Here is a 21,480-nt window from a genome sequence, read left to right on the forward strand (position 1 = left end):
CCAACCAAGGGTCTGAGCATTCATCTGGGCCAAGGGAGGCTCTCTTCGGCCTGGCTAGGGTTCGGGAGCAGGGATCGGGCCCGGGGCTTGAGCTCTGTCTGGCAGGCCATGGGGTGCTGGAGCCCCCCTCCCATCCTGCAAGCTAGCCGAGGGTCCGGGCGCTGGGGATGGGGTCCACAGGGGCCCGGGGAGGCTCTCCCTGGCCTAGCTAGGGTTTGAAAGCTGTGACCGGGCCCGCGGTTCATGCTCCATCCCAGTGTACCAGGGTGCAGGAGCCAGCCATCCTGTAAGCCAGCTGAGGTTCTGAGCACTGGGGACGGGTGTCCACAGGGGCCCGGGGAGGCTCTCCCTGGCCTGGCTAGGGTTCGGAAGCTGGGACAGGGCCCGGGGCTCATGCTCCGTCCGGCAGGCCCCCTGTCCTGCAAGCCAGCCGAGGGACCGGGTGCAGGGGACAGGAGTGGGCAGGTGGGAGCCCTACCGCGAAGGCTTGGCTCGGGCGGGCAGATGGGAGTCCTTTCGGTCCTGGCCATCTGGTCGCACCTTTCCCCTTGGCCATCTGGTTGCATGCAATGCTTTCCAATGGGGCGACCAGATTGATGGGCCCTGGAAGTCCCAATGAGGGCTCATTTGCCTCCCTGGGCTCAGCCAGGGCTCCAGGAGGTCGGGCACATCCGCACGTAGGGCCCCCTCAGTCTTGCGGTGCGCACAGGTTACCAGAAAGGGCGGTAGCCTTCCTCCGGATTACTAGGGACAGGGTACTCTGAGACCCCTCTCGGCCTAGCTGTCCTCAGCCGGCAGCTGGACAGGCCAGGATGCCGCCCCAGCCCTGGGGTCCGGCGGTCCTGGAATGCCTCCACCTGCTCGGCTGGGTTGAGGGGCCCGGGGAGGGTGGCCTCTCCACCCCAGGCTCCGTCCTTGGTCCTGCTGTGTGACAGGATGCCCGAACGAGGTTCCAAGGGCCCGGGGAGCCTCCCCTTGCTCGGCTGGGTTCAGGGGCTCCCTGTGGCCCCGGGGAGGGTGGCCTTCTGGGGAGGGAGACTTCCCCTGCGCCTCCGGGCCTGGAAGCCCTGGCTGGGTCCAGGGGCCCCACCGGCCCGAGTCAGGTGGTCTGGCCCTGGACCCCGTCCCCCAGCCTGCCGGCCCACCAAAGGCCTGGGACAGGGGTCTGTCATGCCTGGGAAACCTCCTCCTGCTCGGCTGGGTTCAGCCGCTCCCAGGGGCCCTGGGAAGGGCAGCCTCCCCACCCCGGGCTCCGTCCTTGGTCCTGCCATGCGGCAAGGTGACCGGGATGGGGTCCGGCAGGCCCGGGGAGGCTTCCCCTACGCCTCTGGGCCTGGGAGCCCCTGCTGGGTCCAGGGGCCCCGCTGGGCCCTGTGTTGGGTGCTCCGGCCCTGGGCCCCGTCCCTGGCCTGCCATCCTGCCAAAGGCCCTGTATGGGGTTCCGTTGTGCCCAGGGAGCCTTCCCTTGTTTGGCTGGGTTGAGGGGGCCCTGGGGAGGGCGGCCTCCCCACCCCGGGCTCTGACCTCAGTCCTGCCGCATGGCAGGACGCCCAGGATGGTGGCTGGTGGGCCCGGGGTGGCTTCCCCTGTGCCTCTGGGGCAGGGAGCCCCGGCTGATCCAGGGGCCCCGTCGGGCCCAGGTCGGGTGCTCTTGCCCTGGGCGTCCCCCAGCCTGCCGCACTGCCAAAGGTCCAGGACGGGGTTCCATTGTGCCTGGGGAGCCTCCCCTTGCTTGGCTGGGTTCAGGAACTGTGAAGGCCCCGGGGAGGGCGGCCTCCCCATCCCGGGCTCCGTCCTCGGTCCTGCCACATGGCAGGGTACCCAGGATAGGGTCCTTCGGGCCTGGGGAGGCTTCCTCTATGCCTCTGGGCCTGGGAGCCCAAGCTGGGTCCAGGGGCCCCATCGGGCCCTGGGTCAGGTGCTCCACCCCTGGGCCCCAAACTGCTTCTCCTCCAAGGGACCAGGACAGAGGTCGGTCGGTCCCATGCAGGCCTCCCCTGCTTGTCAAGGTGTCCGCAGGCCCCAGGTCGGAGGGCCCATCGGGTCCCCCTTGCAGCCTCCATGGCTGGGGCCCAGCTGGGGCCCTGGGTCTCTGGTCCCCATGCCCCGGTGCCCGCTCACTCTTTTGTTGGGGCACAGAGCGACCAGATGGCTTCCCTTTCGAGCCCGGCCATCTGGTCGCACCTTTCCCCTCGGCCATCTGGTCGCACCTATCCCCTCAGCCATTTGGTCGCACCTATCCCCTCGGCCATCTGGTCGCACGCAATGCTTTCCAATGAGGCAACCAGATGGCTGGGCTTGCCTGGAAGTCCCGATGAGGGCTTATTTGCCTCCCCGATCCCAGCGAGGACTCCAGGAGGATGGGTACGTTTGCGCCTTGGGTCCCCTCTGTCACCTCGTGTGCACGGATTACAAGAAAGGGGATAATTTTCCTCCGGATTACTAGGGAGAGGGTCAGTCAGCCCTCCGTGAGGTCCGGCGATTCCGAAACAGCCCCCAGCTGCGCCTGCCTCTAAACCCCTTCCCAATGGTCCTTTTTCTCTGAGTTTGCTCAGTCAGACCTCCTTGAGGTCTTGCGGTTCTAAGACAGGGGAAGGCAGCACCCGGGCCTGTCCGCCGGGCCCCAGGGTCCCGGGTCTGTGCCTGCCTCTCAGCCCCTTCCCAATGGTCCTTTTTCTCTGAGTTTGCTCAGTCAGACGTCCGTAAGGTCCAGCGGTTCTGAGGCATGGGGAAGGCAGCACCTGGGCCAACCTGACCGGGCCCCCAGGGGCCCGGGTCTGTGCCTGCCTCTCAGCCCCTTCCTGACGGGCCTTTCCTTTGAGCCTGCTCACCCCGAGAGCAGGCAGGTATGTGAAGCCGCCATCCCCCCCCCACAGGGCGGCCTGCCATGGGATGCCCTGGCTGTACTCTGATCGATTGGGCACTCTCGGTCCGTTTACGGATGGACTGCTTGGTCAGCCTTGGCTGTTGTTTCAAGCGAGGAGCTTTCTCCCCACATGGACTGTCCGACTCGAGGGCCTGCCGCCTGGCAGAGGTCCTTCAACCTACCCAGCAGAGCGAAGGCCGAGCAGCCTTGGCAGTTCGTGCCCCCCCAGTGGTCTGACCCGAGCGGAAGGGGTCGAGTGGTGCCAGGTCCTCGGATGCTGCTGCCTAGCAGGTTCGTAGGCCCCCTGCGCCATGCTGTCACCCCTCTCCGCCCAGCACATTTCCACAGCAGCTCGAAACGACTGTTCCGAGGGGTGCAGCCGCCAGGCTCCGGCACCCCTGCGTCTCGCTCAGGCTTCGCCTCGGCCCGCCTCTCCCTTCCGGGGGGAGATGGCTGAGTCCACCGGTGCCCATGTGGCCGCACCTCTCCACCCCTCCAGCGAGCCCTCCCGTCCAGGCGGGTGGGCTCCTTCCCCCAGCAGGCTCTCGAGAGGGAGGGGTGCATGAAGGTTGTCCGGTCGGGGAGATGGCCAAGCGGCCCCCCAAACCCACCCCATCAGCAGGTGCGGCTACCTGGTTGATCCTGCCAGTAGCATATGCTTGTCTCAAAGATTAAGCCATGCACGTGTAAGTACACACGGCCGGTACAGTAAAACTGCAAATGGCTCATTAAATCAGTTATGGTTCCTTTGATCGCTCCATCTGTTACTTGGATAACTGTGGTAATTCTAGAGCTAATACATGCCGACGAGCGCTGACCTTCCGGGATGCGTGCATTTATCAGAGCAAGAACAATTCTGGCTCGCCTGGCCGCTTTGGTGACTCTAGATAACCTTGGGCGGATCACACATCCCCGTCTACCCTATCAACTTTCGATGGTACTTTCTGTGCATACCATGGTGAACACGGGTAACGGGGAATCAGGGTTCGATTCCGGAGAGGGAGCCTGAGAAACAGCTACCACATCCAAGGAAGGCAGCAGGCACGTAAATTATCCACTCCCCACTCGGAGAGTGGACGAAAAATTACAATACAGGACTCTTTCGAGGCCCTGTAATTGGAATGAGTACACTTTACAACCTTTAATGAGGATCCATTGAAAGGCAAATCTTCTGCCAGCAGCCGCGGTAATTCCAGCTCCAATAGCGTATATTAAAGTTGCTGCAGTTAAAAAGCTCGTAGTTGGATCTTAGGATCAAGCTGGCGATCTAACGTGAGGTGAGCTAACGCCTGTCCCAGCCCCTGCCTCTTGGCGCCCCCTTGATGCTCTTGACTGAGTGTCCTGGGGGTCCAAAGCGTTTACTTTGAAAAAATTAGAGTGTTCAAAGCAGGCCAGTTCCCTGAATACTTCAGCTAGTAATAATGGAATAGGACTCCGATTCTATTTTGTTGGTTTTCGGAACTGGGGCCATGATTAAGAGGAACAGCCGGGGGCATTCGTATTGTGCCGCTAGAAGTGAAATTCTTGGACCGGCGCAAAACGAACCAAAGCGAAACCATTTGCCAAGAATGTTTTCATTAATCAGATGGAAAGTCGGAGGTTCGAAGACGATCAGTTACCGTCGTAGTTCCGACCATAAACGATGCCGACTAGCGATCCGACTGCATTATTCATATGACCCACTGAGCAGCTTCCGGAGAACCAAAGTCTTTGGGTTCTGGGGGGAGTATGGTTGCAAAGATGAAACTTAAAGGAATTGATGGAAGGACACCACCAGAAGTGGATCCTGCGGCTTAATTTGACTCAACACGGCAAACCTCACCCGGCCCGGACACGGAAAGAATTGACAGATTGATAGCTCTTTCTCGATTCTGTGGGTGGTGGTGCATGGCCGTTCTTAGTTGGTGGAGAGATTTGTCTGGTTAATTCCGATAACAAACGAGACTCCTCCAATGTAACTAGTTTTGCGACCCCCAGAGGTCGGCGTCCAACTTCTTAGAGGGACAAGTGGCGTTCAGCCACAAGAGATCGAGCATAACAGGTTTGTGATGCCCTTAGATGTCCAGGGCTGTACGCGCGCTACACTGAACGGATCTGCGTGTGTCTACCCTTCGCCGACAGGTGGGGGTAACCTGCTGAACCCCATTCATGATAGGGATTGGGATTGCAATTATTTCCCATGAACGAGGAATTCCCAGTAAGTGCGGGTCATAAGCTCGCGTTGATTAATTCCCTGCCCTTTGTACAGACCGCCTGTCGTTCCAAGCTGCTGTGAAAATGTGCTGGGTGGAGAGGAGTGATGGCATGGCACATGGGCCTACGAACCTGCTAGGCAGCAGCATCTGAGGGCCTGGCGCCACTCAACCCCTTCCGCTCGGGTCAGACCACTGGGGGGGCATGAACTGTCGGGGCTGCTCGGCCTTCGCTCTGCTGGGTAGGGTGAAGGGCCTCTGCCAGACGGCAGGCCCTCGAGTAGGACTGTCCATGCGGGGAGGAAGCTCCTTGCTTGAAACAACAGCTGAGGCTGGCCAAGCAGTCCATCCCTAAATGGACCAAGAGTGCCCAATCGATCAGTACAGCTGGGGCATCCCATGGCAGGCCGCCCTGTGCGGGGGGGATGGCGGCTTCACATCCCTGCCTGCTCCCCCGTAGGAGCAGGCTCAAAGGAAAGGCCCGTCAGGAAGGGGCTGAGAGGCAGGTGCAGACCCGGGCCCCTGGGGGCCCCGGCGGGTGGGCCCAGGTGCTGCATTCCCCATGCCTCAGAATCGTCGGATCTCACGGAGGTCTGACTGAGCAAACTCGGAGAAAAAGGACCATTGGGAAGACGCTGAGAGGCAGGCGCTGACCCGGAACCCTGGGGGCCCCGGTGGGTGGGCCTGGGTGCTGCCTTCCCCTGTCTCAGAATCCTGGGGCACCTGGCTGCGTCCAGCACATGGCTGTCTGAGGTGTCCCACCTGCTGCTCACGCACATGCTCTTCGGGCACCCTCCTCCGCGGCCGGCTTCCCAGCGAGGGCTAACCCTCTCCAGATCTGATCCGGGGAAAGAGGGCGTGCACGCTACCGAGATGCCAGGCCCCTGCTCCGGCAGGGGCCTGGCCTCCCCCAGTGGCTCCCCCTGACACTCCGGTGTTTTTCTTCCGACTACGACCTCAGATCAGACGTGATGACCCGCTGAATTTAAACATTTTACTAAGCTGAGGAAAAGAAACTAACCAGGATTCCCCCAGTAAAGGAGAGTGAAGAGGGAAGAGCCCAGCGCCAAATCCCCACGCGGCGGCGGTCGAGGGAAATGTGGCATATAGGAGACCACTCCCCGGCGTCGCTCAGGGGGCCCAAGTCTATCTGATCGAGGCTCACCCCGCGGACGGTGTTAGGCCGATAGCGGCCCCGGCGCGCCAGGATCGGGTCTTCTCGGAGTCGGATTGCTTGGGAATGCAGCCCAAAGTGGGTAGTAAACTCCATCTAAGACTAAATACGGGCACAAGACCGATAGCCAACAAGTACCATAAGGGAAAGTTGTAAAGAACTTTAAAGAGAGAGTTCAAGAGGGTGTGAAACCGTCGAGAGGTAAATGGGTGGGGTCCATGCAGTCCACCCGGTGGTTTCAACAAGGCAGGAAGGTTGGTGGCCCGGGAGTTCCGGATCCCCTCTGCGGGACCGGCGCCCGGGACCTACCCGGCCCCCTCAGGGCGCATTTCCTCCACTGCAGTGAGCCGGCTCCGGTCGGCTGGGAAGGCTTCGGGGTGGCAGGTCGCCCTCCCCTCCAGTGGAGGGTGTTACAGCCCCCTGGCAGCAGCTTCTCCGTGTCCATGGGGCTGAAGGAGATTTGACTGCCTACACGCCCTCCGCTGGGCACCCGTTCCCAGCCGCCCCTCGGTGCGCGCCGGAGCGGTTGAAGGGGGGATGGGCCCCCTGCTCCTGGCGCGACTGTCGACTGAGGTGGACTGTTCTCAGTGGGCTCTGACCGCGTCACGCCGTTGGGCGGGAAGGCCCACGCTGGGCACCAGGGGTCAGCGGTGATGTCGGTTATGCACCAGACCTGACTTGAAACACGGACCAAGGAGTCTAACACATGCGCGAGTCAGAGGGCCAAGCGAAACCCTGTGGCGCAATGAAGGTGAGGGCCGGCACCTGCAGGCTGAGGTGGGATCCCGCCACGCTTCCAGTGGCGGGTGCACCATCGGCCCATCTTTCCCGCTCTTTCAGGGAGGTGGAGCATGAGCATGCGTGATAGGACCCGAAAGATGGTGAACTATGTCTGGGCATGGCAAAGCCAGAGGAAACTCTGGTGGAGGTCCATAGCGGTCCGGACGTGCAAATCGGTCGTCCGACCTGGGTATAGGGGCGAAAGACTAATCAAACCATCTATTAGCTGGTTCCCTCCGAAGTTTCCCTAAGGATAGCTGGCGCTCAGAGCCCCAGTTTTATCTGGTAAAGCGAATGATTAGAGGTCTTGGGGCCGAAACGATCTCAACCTATTGTCAAACTTTAAATGGGTAAGAAGCCCGGCTCGTTGGCATGGAGCCGGGCATGGAATGTGAGTGCCTATTGGGCCACTTTTGGTAAGCAGAACTGGTGCTGTGGAATGAACCGAACGCCGGGTTAAGGCTCCTGATGCCGACACGCATCAGACCGCAGAAAAGGTTTTGGTTGATATAGACAGCAGGACAGTGGCCATGGAAGTCGGAATCCGCTAAGAAGTGTGTAACAACTCACCTGCCGAATCAACTAGCGCTGAAAATGGATCGTGCTGGAGCGTCAGGCCCATACCCAGCCATTGCCGGAGCTGAGAGAGGCGGGGGCTAAGTCGCGATGAGTAGGAGAGCCGCTGCAGTGCACACGGAAGCCCGGGGTGAGGGCTGGGTGGAGCTGCCGCAGGTGCAGATCTTGGTGGTAGTAGCAAATAGCACGAGAACTTTAAAGGCCAACGTGGAGAAGGGTTCCATATGAACAGCAGTTGAGCATGGGTCAGTCGATCCTAACAGACGGGCGAGTGCCGTTTGGAAGGGAAGAGCTATGGCCTCCATTGCCCTCAGCCTATCGAGAGGGAGTCGGGTTCAGATCCCCGAACCCGAAGTGGCGGAGACAGGCGCCCTCGCGGCATCCAGTGCGGTAACGCAAACAATCCCGGAGAAGCCAGAAGGAACCCCAGGGAGAGTTCTGTTTTCTTTGTGAAGGGCAGTGTGCCCTGGAATGGGTTCGGCCCGAGAGAGGGGCCCGGGCCTTGGAAAGCATTGCGGTTTCGGCGGTGTCCGGTGAGCTCTCGCTGGTCCTTGAAAATCTGGGGGAGATGGTGTAAATCTCGTGCCGGGCAATACCCATATCCGCAGCAGGTCTCCAAGGTGAACAGCCTCTGCCATATTGGAACAATGTAGGTAAGGGAAGTTGGCAAGTCAGATCCATAACTTCAGGATAAGGATTGGATCTAAGGGCTGGGTCGGTCAGGCTGGGGTGTGAAGCAGGGCTGGGCGCACACCGCGGATGGACGAGGCGCCTCCCTCCAGGGCGGCGGCAACCCTAAACGCAAGCCAGGCCCTTCCTGTGGATCGCCCCAGCTGCGCTGGTCACCTCTACTCATGCCCCCTCCCCGGGGGTGCGGGGCCGGGTTCTGCCTCAGCCGGCGCCTAGCAGCTGACTTAGAACTGGTGCAGACCAGGGGAATTCAACTGTTTAATTAAAACAAAGCATCGCGAAGGCCCGAGGCGAGTGTTGACGCGATGTGATTTCTGCCCAGTGCTCTGAATGTCAAAGTGAAGAAATTCAATGAAGTGTGGGTAAACGGCGGGAGTAACTATGACTCTCTTTAGGTAGCCAAATGCCTCATCATCTAATTAGTGATGCGTATGAATGGATGAACAAGATTCCCACTGTCCCTACCTACTATCTAGCAAAACCACAGCCAAGGAAACGGGGTTGGCAGAATCAGCGGGGAAGTAAATCCCCGTTGAGCTTGACTCTAGCCTGGCACTTTGAAGAGACATGAGAGGTGTAGGATAAGTGGGAAGCCCTCGGGCCACCGGTGAAATACCACTAATCATCGTTTTTTCACTCACCCAGTGAGGCGGGGTGGCGAGCCCCATGGGGCTCTCGCTTCTTGCTCCAAGCACCCGGCGCCCGCCGGGCACGACCCGCTCCGGGGAGAGTGGCAGGTGGGGAGTTTGACTGGGGCGGTACACCTGTCAAACGATAACGCAGGTGTCCTAAGGCGAGCTCAGGGAGGACAGAAACCTCCCGCAGAGCAGAAGGGCAAAAGCTCGCTTGATCTCGATTTTCAGTATGAATACATACTGCCTCACGGTCCTTCTGACTTTTTGGGTTTCAAGCAGGAGTTGTCAGAAAAGTTACCACATGAATAAGTGGCTTGTGGCAGTCAAGCGTTCATAGCGATGTCGCTTTTTGATCTTTTGATGTCGGCTCTTCCAATTATTGTGAAGCAGAATTCACCAAGCGTTGGATTGTTCACCCACTAATAGGGAACGTGAGCTGGGTTTAGACCATCGTGAGACAGATTAGTTTTACCCTACTGATGATGTGTTGTTACAGTAGTAATCCTGCTCAGTACGAGAGAAACCAAAGGTTCAGACATTTGGTGTATGTGCTTGGCTGAGGAGCCAATGTGGCAAAGCTACCATCTGTGGGATTATGGCTGAATGCCTCTAAGTCAGGATGCCCCCTAAACCGGAATGATACCACAGTGCCATGGAGCCTCGGTTGGCCTGGGGTAGCCGGCCTCTCTCGGGGGGCCGATGCATAGAGCTGCTCGCTTTGGGACCGGAGCGTGGATGGAAGGGGGCCGCCTCCATTGCCCTTAGTGCACCGCATGTTCGTGGACAACTCAGTGCTGAATCATTCGTAGATGACCGGATTCTGGGTCAAGGTTTCATAAGTAGCAGAGCAGCTACCTTGCTGCGATCCATTGAAAGTCATCCTCTGAGCCAAGCTTTTGTCTCTCCGTGCAAGGGTGCCCGCGGATGCCCTCCTCCACCACACCCAGGGGTGGGTCCCTTTGCTGCCGGGAGGGATGCAGAGAGGGTAACGCAGGCCTGCGGGAGGCCGCCTCCACCACCTGCCCTAACAGAGTGCGGGGATGGGGGCCACCATCCCTTGCGGGTCAGCAGGGTGACCAGGTGGCCTGGGCCGGCTGGGCCTCCCCTTCCCGCTGCTCCTGGGCAAGTCGAGCAGGGAGGCAAACAGCGGCATCCCCGGGGAAGGAGCCTCCTGAGTGGCTGCCTCGGAGCGCCTGTCCACCCTCGGCCAGACTGCAAGAGTGACTGGGTATGACACCCTCCCAGGCCATCTGGGCACTGGGTTGTTCCGGGCCATCTGGTCACCTGGCTGTGTGACCTGATGGCCCTGCGGGCTGGGTGACCTGATGGCCCTGCGGGCCAGGTGACCAGATGACCCTGCGGGCTGGGTGACCAGATGGCCGGCCTGCCGCCCGGCCGGACTATCTCCAACTTTTGTCCTGCCCCACTACGTGGGGGCTTAATAGTTGAGAAAAATGGGCTCCCCAGGCAGGCCGGTGGGGAGAGGACTTAGCCTGGGCTTAACCCTCCTTGATTCCAGCCGAGGGTCCGGGCGCTGGGGACGGGGGACCACCAGGGACCTGAGAGGCTCTCTCCAGCCTGGATAGGGTTTGGAAGCTGGGACCGAGCCTGGGGCTCTTGCTCCAACCCAGGGTGCGGGAGCCCCCGTCCTGCAAGCCAGCCGAGGGTCTGTGCGCTGAGGACGGGATTCCACCAGGGCCCGAGGATCTCTCACTGGCCTGGCTAGAGTTCGGATGCCGTGACCAGGCCCGGGGCTTATGCTCCGTCCCAGGGTGCATGAGCCTCCGTCCTGCAAGCCAGCCGAGGGTCCGGGTGCTGGGGATGGGGTCCACCGGGGCCCGTGGAGGCTCTCCCCAGCCTGGCTAGGATTCAGAAGCTGGGACCGGGCCCGGGGCTCATGCTCCGTCCCAGATTCCCAGGGTGCGGGAGCCCCCTGTCCTACAAGCCAACCAAGGTTCCTGTCACTGGCGACAGGGTTCCACCAGGGCCTGGGGAGGCTCTCCCTGGCCTGGCTAGGGTTCGGAAGCTGTGATTGGGCCCGGGGCACGTGCTCCATTCCAGGGTCCCAGGGTGCGGGAGCCCCCCATTCCGAAAGCCAGCCGAGGATCTGGGTGCTGGGGACGGGGATCCACCGGGGCCCGGAGAGGCTCTCCCCGGCCTGGCTATGGTTTGAAAGCTGGGACCGGGCCCGGGGCTCATGCTCCGTCCCAGGGTCCCAGGGTGCGGGAGCCCCCATCCTGCAAGCCAGCCGTGGGTCCGGGTGCTGGGGACGGGGTTCCCAGGGCCCGGGGAGGCTCTCCCCAGCCTGGCTAGGTTTTGGAAGCTGGGTCCAGGCCCAGGGCTCGTTCTCCATCCCAGGGTCCCAGGGTGCGGGAGCCCCCTGTCCTACAAGCCTGCCAAGGGTCTGGTCACTGGTGATGGGGTTCCACCAGGGCCTGGGGAGGCTCTCCCTGGCCTGGATAGCGTTTGGAAGCTGTGACCGGGCCCGGGGGTCGTGCTCCGTTCCAGGGTCCCAGGGTGCGGGAGCCCCCCGTCCCGCAAGCCAGCCGAGGATCTGGGCGCTGGGGACGGGGATCCACCAGGACCCGGAGAGGCTCTCCCCGGCCTGTCTAGGGTTCAAAAGCTGGGACAGGGCCCGGGCCCGGGGCTCATGCTCTGTCCCAGGGTCCCAGGGTGCCGGAGCCCCCCATCCTGCAATCCAGCCGATGGCCTGGGCGCTGGGGACGGGGTTCCACCAGGGCCCGGGGAGGCTCTCCCTGGCCTGGCTAGGTTTTGGAAGCTGTGACCGGGCCCGGGGCTTGTGCTCCATCTCAGGGTCCCAGGGTGCGGGAGCCCCCCATCCTGCAAGCCAGCCGAGGGTCCGGGAGCCGGGGACGGGGGTCCACCGGGGCCCGGGGAGACTCTCCCCGGCCTGGCTAGGGTTCAGAAGCTGTGATCGGGCCCGGGGCTCGTGCTCCGTTTGGCGGGCCCCGGGGTGCGGCAGCCCCCCATCATGCAAGCCAGCTGAGGGTCCGGGCACTGGGGAAGAGGGTCCCTGAGGAAGGGGGTCCACCGGGGCCCAGGGAGGCTCTCCCCGGCCTGGCCAGGGTTAGGAAACTGGGACCGAGCGCGGGCTCGAGCTCCGCCCGGTGGGCCCCAGGGTGCAGGAGCCCCTCATCCTGCAAGCCAGCTGAGGGTCAAGGCGCTGGAGACGGGGGTCCACCAGGGCCCCGGGAGGCTCTCCCCAGCCTGGCTGCTTTTAGAAGCAGGGACCCGGGCCGGGGAGCGGTAGTGGCTTGCTTTTCCTGCTCCACTGGCAGAGCGGAGTTTTCTGCCCACCCCTAGTGTAAAATATTCCTCCCCACCCCTGCTCTGTCAGCAGAGCAGCCCTGCCTGCAAAGCTGCTGCAACCAGGAATAAATAAAATGATAATAGCTTAGAGCTATTATCATTTTATTTTTCCTTACTTTATACTGCTTAAAAGTAGTGGAGCGTTGCTCTTCTGCCTTATCCGAGGAGTCACTACTGATTGCCAACACTGCGTCGGATTTATTATTACCAGGGGTCAGAGTAAGTCCAGGATTGGGAAATAACAGGTATCACATGCTTTTGTGGAATATTGTGAGAATTTATGTTTCTGTGCTCATTAGCACGTTTTATCCTAGTCGTTCAAATGGAGATTTCGGCTGCTTCATGCAGCGGATATCAGTGTGCGAAAAATCAAAACTTGCAATTCCAACTTCCCTTACTGTTCCCATAGGAATTTATTGACCACTCAAAATTAGGGCCTGAATTGTTTGACTCTGTGTGAGTTTTGACTCTGGTCAGATCACGTTTTATGCCTTTCTCTCCTCTTGTTAGCAATCCAGTCTCCGATATCAATAGTATGCATGAGAGCCTGTGTGTCTTGCTGCTGTCTCGTGACATTATTATTGAAATATAAAAAATCCTTTACCTGATTTGGTACTGAAAGTTTTTTGATTTTTAGTTTGCGCTCTCTATATGGCTGATGTTATCTTTTTTACTTTGAGTCAAATTATGTTTTTTTCTATCATAGATATCTTCCTGTCAAGCTTTTGTATAGCAGCCCTTAAGGCTGGGTGCAGGAAAAGCAGTATTAAGCTGGGCAGAGGCCCAGGAAGCCAGATTTAGTGAACATTCTCAAGACCTGAGAAGAATAAGGGAAACCCATATCATCTTGGTGAAGGAAGAATATCAGCAATTGGCTGCAGTCAAGAAAGACTTGCATAATCCATCTTGAGCTGGAGGCAGAGAGGGCTTTAGCACAAAAGAGCTGAAAGTGAGTTAAATAAACAATTGGATATACATTTACTCTAGAGGAAAAGAAGGTGCCACTCATCTTGGAAGAGAGAAAGCAGAGATGATGCATGTGCAGTGCATGAGAAAGATGGACCCTGCACACCAAGTCCATGATGACAGCAACAATGTGATAACAGGAGCACAGGTAGTGGACAATTCCTGGTCCCATTTACCTAATGATGTTGAATGGTGATTATATAACAAAATTTGTTTTGGCATTCAAGTTAGTGAGTGAACACAGCCAAGAGGACCCTTATTGAGGCTATAATCTTGGAGAGGATGCACCACCAGGGGATGGATGCCATTCTTTCATTTGCCATAACGTAGAGTACACATTACACTCATATGAATGAGGTACTATTTAGAAGGTTTCTGATAACCCTGAGAGTTACCGTATGAGGTTCAGGGGCAATCCATGTAAGTTTCAACAATCTTTGGAGGATTGCGTAGGTGCTTCACTAAAGTCACTGAAGAGCTGTGTTAAGTTCAGTACGGTATTATCCTTTCATGAACTGTGAAATTTGGTCATGAAGGAGCATATTTATGATAAATAAATGTTTCCAGAGCTTTGCCAGTTATGAGAGGATTCGTAGCTGACTGACACTGACAGCTTATCAGGAACAGTAATCCATGTGTCAGCACAAATTGTCCAAAAAGTCCCAATGAGATAATAGCCAAAAAGGAAATGATCAAGTTCCTCACAGAAAAAAAACAGATGAAGCTAAAACAAACAAAACTCAGGTTCTCTTAAAGATTTATTTTAAACAAGGGGAAGGAGGTCCATGTCACTTTTGTTGGAAATCTACAACATTATGGAACATTAAAGGATACTCCGAAAGGCTCACATAATGAATAGATCAAGGTATTTTTGAATGAGTCAAAACACGGTCGGAAATTAATTATTTCATTGTGGTATTAGTGTTTTTGGATGAATTTGCACCTATGGGACAAGTATTGTGTGTGAGACGGCCAAAAATACAAAAGGAAAAGTGGGACACAAATCCAGTTAGTGCTTGTGGTGCAGCTTGTTTAAATAGATGCATCTCTATGTAGAACAGAATTATCTTCTTCATGGAAGGTGTCATTAGACCTGACATCCTTGGTGTTCTAGTCCCCCCAACTTGTGCATTTGTTCCTCCTGTTTGCTAAAAATAAATTTAGTTGGCTTTAGGACTCTGCACACTTTACAACTACTAACCAGTGCTCACGTGCTTGTGCTCACTCTCTGAAACATGGTAAAATAATACCACATAATTGGTACATTTAATTTACTTGTACATCCATAACAGGTGGTACTACATGTACCCAGCGCCTATAAATTAAATACTAATTGTGGCCCTGCAGTTCACACTGTGCCAATTGCTAAGGTAGCCTTCTAAATACAATATCAGGTCTGCCACTACAGTCTATAGTGCAGTTTCAAACTGCCATTTCGACCTGGCAAAATAAACCTTTTGTCAGGCCTAAACTTTCTTTTTAAATATATATAACCCACAACTAAAGTAGGCATGGAGGTTCATAGGGCAGAGTGCTCTGTTTTAAAAGGTAGGATATGTGGCGTTAAGTTTTATATGTCCTGTTACCGAAAAAATAAAGAAGTTGTTCACTATTGTAAGTCCTATTTATCCCAATGCCTCACACGGGGTAACAAAATTACATTTAATAAGTGATATCATTTGATGGGAGCAGATATAAAATCCTCTTTAATGGTGAATTCAGAATTTAAAGCTCAGTCCTGAAAATCCCACTTTTAGAAAGCTAACAAGACATCAGCTGTGAAGCACTCAAATTGAACACAATTTAACAGTAGAGTTTGGTTTCCATCAGTGACCCACAGTTGTCCCGTCCTCCTATTATTACATCCTTGGCCACAGCAGAAAGCATTGTGGCAACGGACTCATCTAATGCTCCCAAGGTGTATTTTTTAGAGACAGTCCGGCACCCAACAATCCTCCAACTCCATCTACGATTGCACCGGCAGATGCAGCAAAACCCAGAGAGGCCACAGATTCTGTTAAACCCAGCACTTCCAGGAGGCAAAAGAACACTAGTGATCAACATATCATCCACAGAATTGTCTAAATCTCAAACAGCAGTTTTAGATAAAGGGGTTTCACTTGTGCGAACTTATCACACTAAGCCATTTGATTCTGAAATTGCCCTCTACAAATTTCCCAGGATGTTGCGTCTTCGCCATTTTTGCACTAATCTTGACATAAAAAACCCAGATTAACCTGATTCTGGCTTTCGTGAATTCAGACCAAAGAGCACTTTATTCTCTCCCATCTCGCATAAGGTCAATGAAACCTTCGAGACACTTGTGAAGCAAGACTTGTCTAAACTAGCGGCACCGTTTACCACACATCACAATCTGTTGAAAACAGAGAAAGCAGCATTGAAATCATTAAGAACCAACCAATTATTATATTTTTCCCCAGCAGACAAGGGTGGGGCGCTGGTTGTGATGGATCGCCATTTCTATGAGAACAAGTTTGAGGCAATCTTGCAAGATGAGTCAATCTATTTACCATTACCTCAAGATCCAACTGCATCATTTCAGGGTATCCTGTTGACTATCCACACACGTGCAATTGACATGAAATGTATCACAGAGAAGACCAAAGAGTATCTTTACATGCAACATCCTCGGAGGCCATCATTATATATGCTCCCGAGGACACACAAAAATCTACATGATCCACCTTTTAGACCCATTGTGGCAGGACGTGGTTCTATCCATGAACCACTGGGGCACTACCTTGGTTCATTTCTGCAACCCATCGTACAGTCTGGTCCCTCATATCTACAAGACACCACTCATCTTCTACAACTTTTACAGGATGTCAGAACACCTTAATCTGGAGATATTTGGCTATGCACTGTAGATGTGGTAGCTCTTTATACCTCCATTCCACATCTAGAGGGAATCGAATCTATAGAATTGGCGATACTGAGGCAAGATGAGTTGCAAGCGAATAACATTTTTCTATTGGAGCTATTGCACTTCTGCATGGTCCATAGCTATTTCAAGTGGAAACAAAGCTAATATCTTCAAGCTAACGGAACCTCTATGGGTTTTTCTGGAGCTCCCAGTTATGCTAACATTTTTATGATGATCAATATACACAAAGTACATCTGACACCATGAATTAATTTTCCATTCTGCCACAATGGTTTTCTCAATTAACCTTGGGCTACCATTTATTTATGGATTCATTCGTTATTTTCAAAAAGGTAGAAAAAAGAGGTTACCGTCACATAACATTTTAGGACATATGACCCCTTCTTTTTAAATACATAGAATACTTTGAACGAAAAATACAATACACATAGACAATATTTACATCACTAACATTCAAGTGACAAAACACTTTGAGACAAATATACAAACATAACCATTTTTATGATGACATTTGAAATGGAACATATCCTATCGAATGATGGATAAACCAAAAATCTGTTCCTGTACAGACAGTACATAGATGAAAGTCTAATCATTTGGCAAGGTTCACACAAAAACCTGGAAACCCGCTTGTTGGTATTAAATAGCAAGAACATGAGGATTCAATTCACATTCAATATTGATCCACAATGTATCGCATATTTGGACATCAACATACAACTCGCGGGCACTAGCATCAGTACTGGAGTTTTTAAGAAACCCACAGATTGCAATAACTCTCTGTTATACAGCAGCTTTCACCCCCCCCCCCCGTCACTGAAACAACACTTTCCTTTCTCACAATTTACTAGGATTAAATGCATCACCTCAGATTGTGAGCACACTTTGTGATTACAAACAGCAATTTTTGGCATGTGGTTATCCAAGTGAAGTAGTGGACCCAGCAGAGAAACAGGTTGTATCCCTCAACAGAGTGGATCTCCTGAAGAAACGAACAAAACCGATGACAACGAGAGAAGTTTTTGTGTCAACTTTTTCAATGCAATCACAAATGATTAAGCCCATCATCTTGAGACGTTGGGAACTACTGCAGTCTGAACCTGACTTCCAGGGGATCTTTGTCAATCCTCCACTTTTCACATACAAGAGATCATGTATCTTGAAGGAGATACTCATGAGGTTAAGAGAAGCTGCTGAGTGTGAGTACCAAGGCATGTCAAAATGTTATAACTGCTCACATTGCAACAACGTTCCGACTGGTCAGTGTATTTCTCATCCTTGGTCGGGCAAACGCATACTGCAATGGTCAACATGTTATCTATGCCATCAGGTGTCCATGTGGATTATACTATGTTGGCAAGACAGAGGGGTCAGTATGTACCCGGATTACTGAACATAAAAGCCGTTTTAGAACCAAGACTCTCAGGTCGCCATTAGATACACATTGGACTGAGCATCAGAATACGATTGCTCAATTAAAATTCACGATCCTAGTGGTGGTGAAGGCACAACCGGACAGGGATATGTCTAAGGTATGGACGCGACGTGAGACCTATTGGATACATTTTCTAGATACTCTACCACCGAAAGGTCTCAATGACAAATTAGAACTTTCATGTTTTCTGTAAATAATTGATTTCTCTGCCACTGATTGGCTTCTTTTGTACCTTACCTGTGAGCATCATAGGGTCATCTCTCTGTTCTTCCGCACTATTTTGGATGCACTGGTCATGCTGCATTCTGTTTTCAGCAATATATTAATTGTTGGTTGTATTGCCACATTTTGTATTGTCTGAAGCAACGCTACATTTCTATATGAGTCGTTTTTTATTAGTATATGTACAATTATATGTACAGTTATTTGGATGTATTGTTTGTTTCCCCAGTTGACAGCCAGTGTTGTGTTCTACTTTATTTCTACTAATCATGTTTAATTTTTTATCTTTACGAATTTTGCACCATGCAATTATTGAGTGTTTTTCACATTGGTCTCTATAACACCTTGTTTTCTAGCCAATTAGTGCTTACCGTACGATACAGTGATGTATGGGTTTTCTTGTGCTCCAGTAGCCTGTACGTTCCTTTTGGGATGTCACTCTTCATGTGACATACTTGTTTTCAGCTTGGTGTTAGCAGCACATCACTTCCTTTTTGCACATTATATATGGGACAACCATTTTTTGTTGTCATTGTTTTGCACTTTCCTTTTCACCATGACTTTGCATGATGTCACTCTGTACTTCACTCATCACGGTAAGAATAGGAATAGTTTTTAGGAGGACTGGCACTGTTTTTTTGTTTTTTGGGTCTTACAATTTTTCCTTGTTACGACTTTACTGTTCACGTCGCGCTATGGTGTCCTGGAGTCTTTTATCTGTGTCCATTTGCTTTACCCCATTACTTCCGGGAATTTAACTATTGGCGCTGAGTCCTTCTGACAACTTGCCTGCTACGGATGATTCTCGCTGATACGCCGGCCTTGATTGTCGGACACGGTGAGTCGCACGGTCTTCTGTCCTTGTTTCTGCTAATTCGACTTGGGATTTTAAATGGATTCATGTGCATTGGATCTGTTTTATGCATTTCAAGCGTTGGGCACGAACTCGAGGATTATTCCTGCCTGATTAAGATGATGGACATTTGTTTTCATGCTGTCTCAAGGTATCGGCTATGCTTGGTTTGGGTTCTGGGTCCTAGGTTCTCGTATACTAGCATGGCATGTTTTGGTGCACTCTAATCATATTCATGATTCCGTCACATCCATAACAGTAGCCTGCACATTGTTGCATGTGGATTATCGTTTGATCATCAGGAATAGGTTGCGCGGATTCTCGCACCTCTCTCTTTCTTGACTTTTGTCTTTTTAATTTCTTTGTGTAACACTGCTCCAGGTTTTTCTCACATGGCTCTTGGTTTCTGACTTGGTATATCGCATCTCGTGAAGTTAGCTTCTTTTTACACATCCATCAAATGTCCAGCCCATGATTGAGCCCGCAATTTTGTATTTCGTATCTACATGTTTGTTTCATATACGACTGATTTTTGGCATTTTTGTTTGTAGATGAAGGGCAATTGTACTGCCCGAAATGCATTGGGATCGGCCATATTGATGTACTACCACATGTTATCAATTAATTGAGTACCTTGAAAAGTACCATTATTTTTTTCATGGCTTGAAAATAAAACTGACTGAGCAAGATTCAGCATTCTAGTGATCATTTGGACTGTGGATACTATTACTGATCTATTATTTATGCACAGTGGTTGAATTTTTGTCACACCTTGATGAACATTTTCTCTTTGTGCTGTTTAATTTGTTCACAATTTCATAGTGATTTTTGGTAGTCACCCAGTGTCTAGGACATCCGTCCCAGTACTTTTTTTACTTTCAGAAAGCTGGCATTTTCCTGTCCAGAATATTTGGGCCTTCTTGTAGGTCAAATGACTGGGAATGGCTTTGTGTATTCTTTAAAGACAGTGAGACGAGAGAGGACTAGCTGTGGACAGCTTGGGCCTGCCTGCCAGCATTGTTGGGGGCAAAGCTTTACACAGCACCACTTGCATTGCAAAGGGGTTTGCCTTCAGCACACACAAAGGAGCAATATACTAGTATTTTTGTCAGACCAGACTTTTGGGAGCCTTGACGGAGGATCGGAAGAATTTTGCAGAACCACAAGTGGGGGAAGTCCAGGATGTCCCCCACTTCAAAGGATGGCACAAGGTATAATATTGACCTCTCAGAACACCTCCTCTGATCACTCCTGGACCTGCAGACATTACAAGTGGAAGCAAGTCTGTGGTGTTGTGGCCACAGAGAGGTGCTTTTTTGATGCTTTATTTTCGAATGCTTTATGAAACCTCTGAAGTCTTGACTATTGAAAGGCAGGCCACTGTCCAACTTCACTACGACTGGAACACCCCATGTCGCAAGATGCAATCTAGTTTTTCAATGACTCATTCTTGAGCAGTGGATAAAAAATCTTCAATTAGTGGAAATTGTGAGTATTCATCCATAAGCACCAATAGATGATGTTCATTGTTAAGTGGCCTGAAAAAGTCAATGTCTATTTTTTCCCATATATGCGTTGGGAGTTCTGACATGTTCAAAGGTGTAGTAAACAGTTGTTGTAGAAAGGAAGTTGCATAATTGACAGGCCTTTAATTATTTTTCAACCCTGTCATCAAGGTAGGGAAACCAAGCTCAATCTTTGAGAGCTCATTTTGTGGCAACAATTGCACAATGTCCTCATGTGCTACTTCAATTACTTTCTGTCACAGACTCTCTGGAATCAAGATTCTAGACCCTTGTAATATAGCTCCTTCCTGAGTTATGGACAGTTCCTCCTTGACATTTTGTACTTTTGATATTCACCATCACTGATGAGCGGTCGAATGTGTTGGTCCCATGACTCATGTATAATTATATTCTTCAGCTTTACCATGTCACTATCATGGCGCATGACAGTAATAATCTGAGCTAACGACATGGCAGCTGGTGTGTTGGATTTTACAATTAAGTTGCTGTAGGCCTCAGTCATCTTGGATGGAGTACTTAACCTTATATAGGCACTCTGGGAAAGTAGTCAGCAGGCTTCTGATCCTCCCCTGGCTGATGCACACTGTTATAATCACACTCTTGCAACCATAGTCTCCATCATTCAACGAGAGCAGGCATTTTGGCCTTTGGATTTCCAAATATAGTCAGCAAAGCTTGATGATCACTTACCATTGGAAAAGGGTTTCCATACAGGAATACATGAAAATATTCACACGCCAATACAGGAGCTAAATTTCTTTCTAGGGTTGTGAGTAAGCATTTTCTGTTTGAGTCAAACTTCTACTTGCATATCCCATAATATTCCTCAGAGAATTTTGATGTCCATTGTGCTGTGCAATGATAGCGGCTAACCTGATGGGGCTAACGTCAACAACAAACTCTGTATGAAGCTTTGGATTCAAGTATGCCATTTCAGTAGCTTTCTCAATGGCTTGTTTAATTTTCTTGAAACGTTTCTCACTTTCATGTGCCCAAGGAAATGAAACATTCTTTTTTGTCAAGTCTTTCAAATTAGCACGTACAGTGACAAAGGGCCATATGTATGAACACATTTTCCCATAGACACAGAATGGGCAAAACCCTTTGATACATCTGTTAATCTTGGAACTGTTTGTGTGAACCATCTCTAAAGCCTTGAGATGTGCTGGCCTCTGGATCATCCTTGATGACTTTTGGAAAAGCAGCCTAAGTCCTTGCCTCCATTTGAAAACAAGATTTCACTTTTCAAAGATATCTGCGACTCGTCTGATTGTTGCCTCAGCTATGTTCCTGTTCTGACTGCCTTCACTGCCCTGCAAGACTCACCAGC

The 21,480-nt window shown here is 52.4% G+C and overlaps 1 non-coding gene and 1 pseudogene across 1 annotated transcript; both read left to right on the forward strand.

Moving 5' to 3' along the window:
* The first annotated feature begins 3,495 nt into the window (after positions 1-3,495).
* LOC146821684 (18S ribosomal RNA) lies at positions 3,496-5,195 on the forward strand (annotated as a pseudogene).
* An 815-nt stretch (positions 5,196-6,010) lies between these two features.
* Positions 6,011-9,813, forward strand: LOC146821685 (28S ribosomal RNA). The gene has a single exon (XR_014965080.1). It is a non-coding gene; the product is annotated as a 28S ribosomal RNA (ribosomal RNA).
* Positions 9,814-21,480: the final 11,667 nt, after the last annotated feature.

The sequence above is a fragment of the Triturus cristatus genome, chromosome 6 (genome assembly GCF_964204655.1).
Source record: "Triturus cristatus chromosome 6, aTriCri1.1, whole genome shotgun sequence".
In the NCBI taxonomy this organism is placed as follows: Eukaryota; Metazoa; Chordata; class Amphibia; order Caudata; family Salamandridae; genus Triturus; species Triturus cristatus.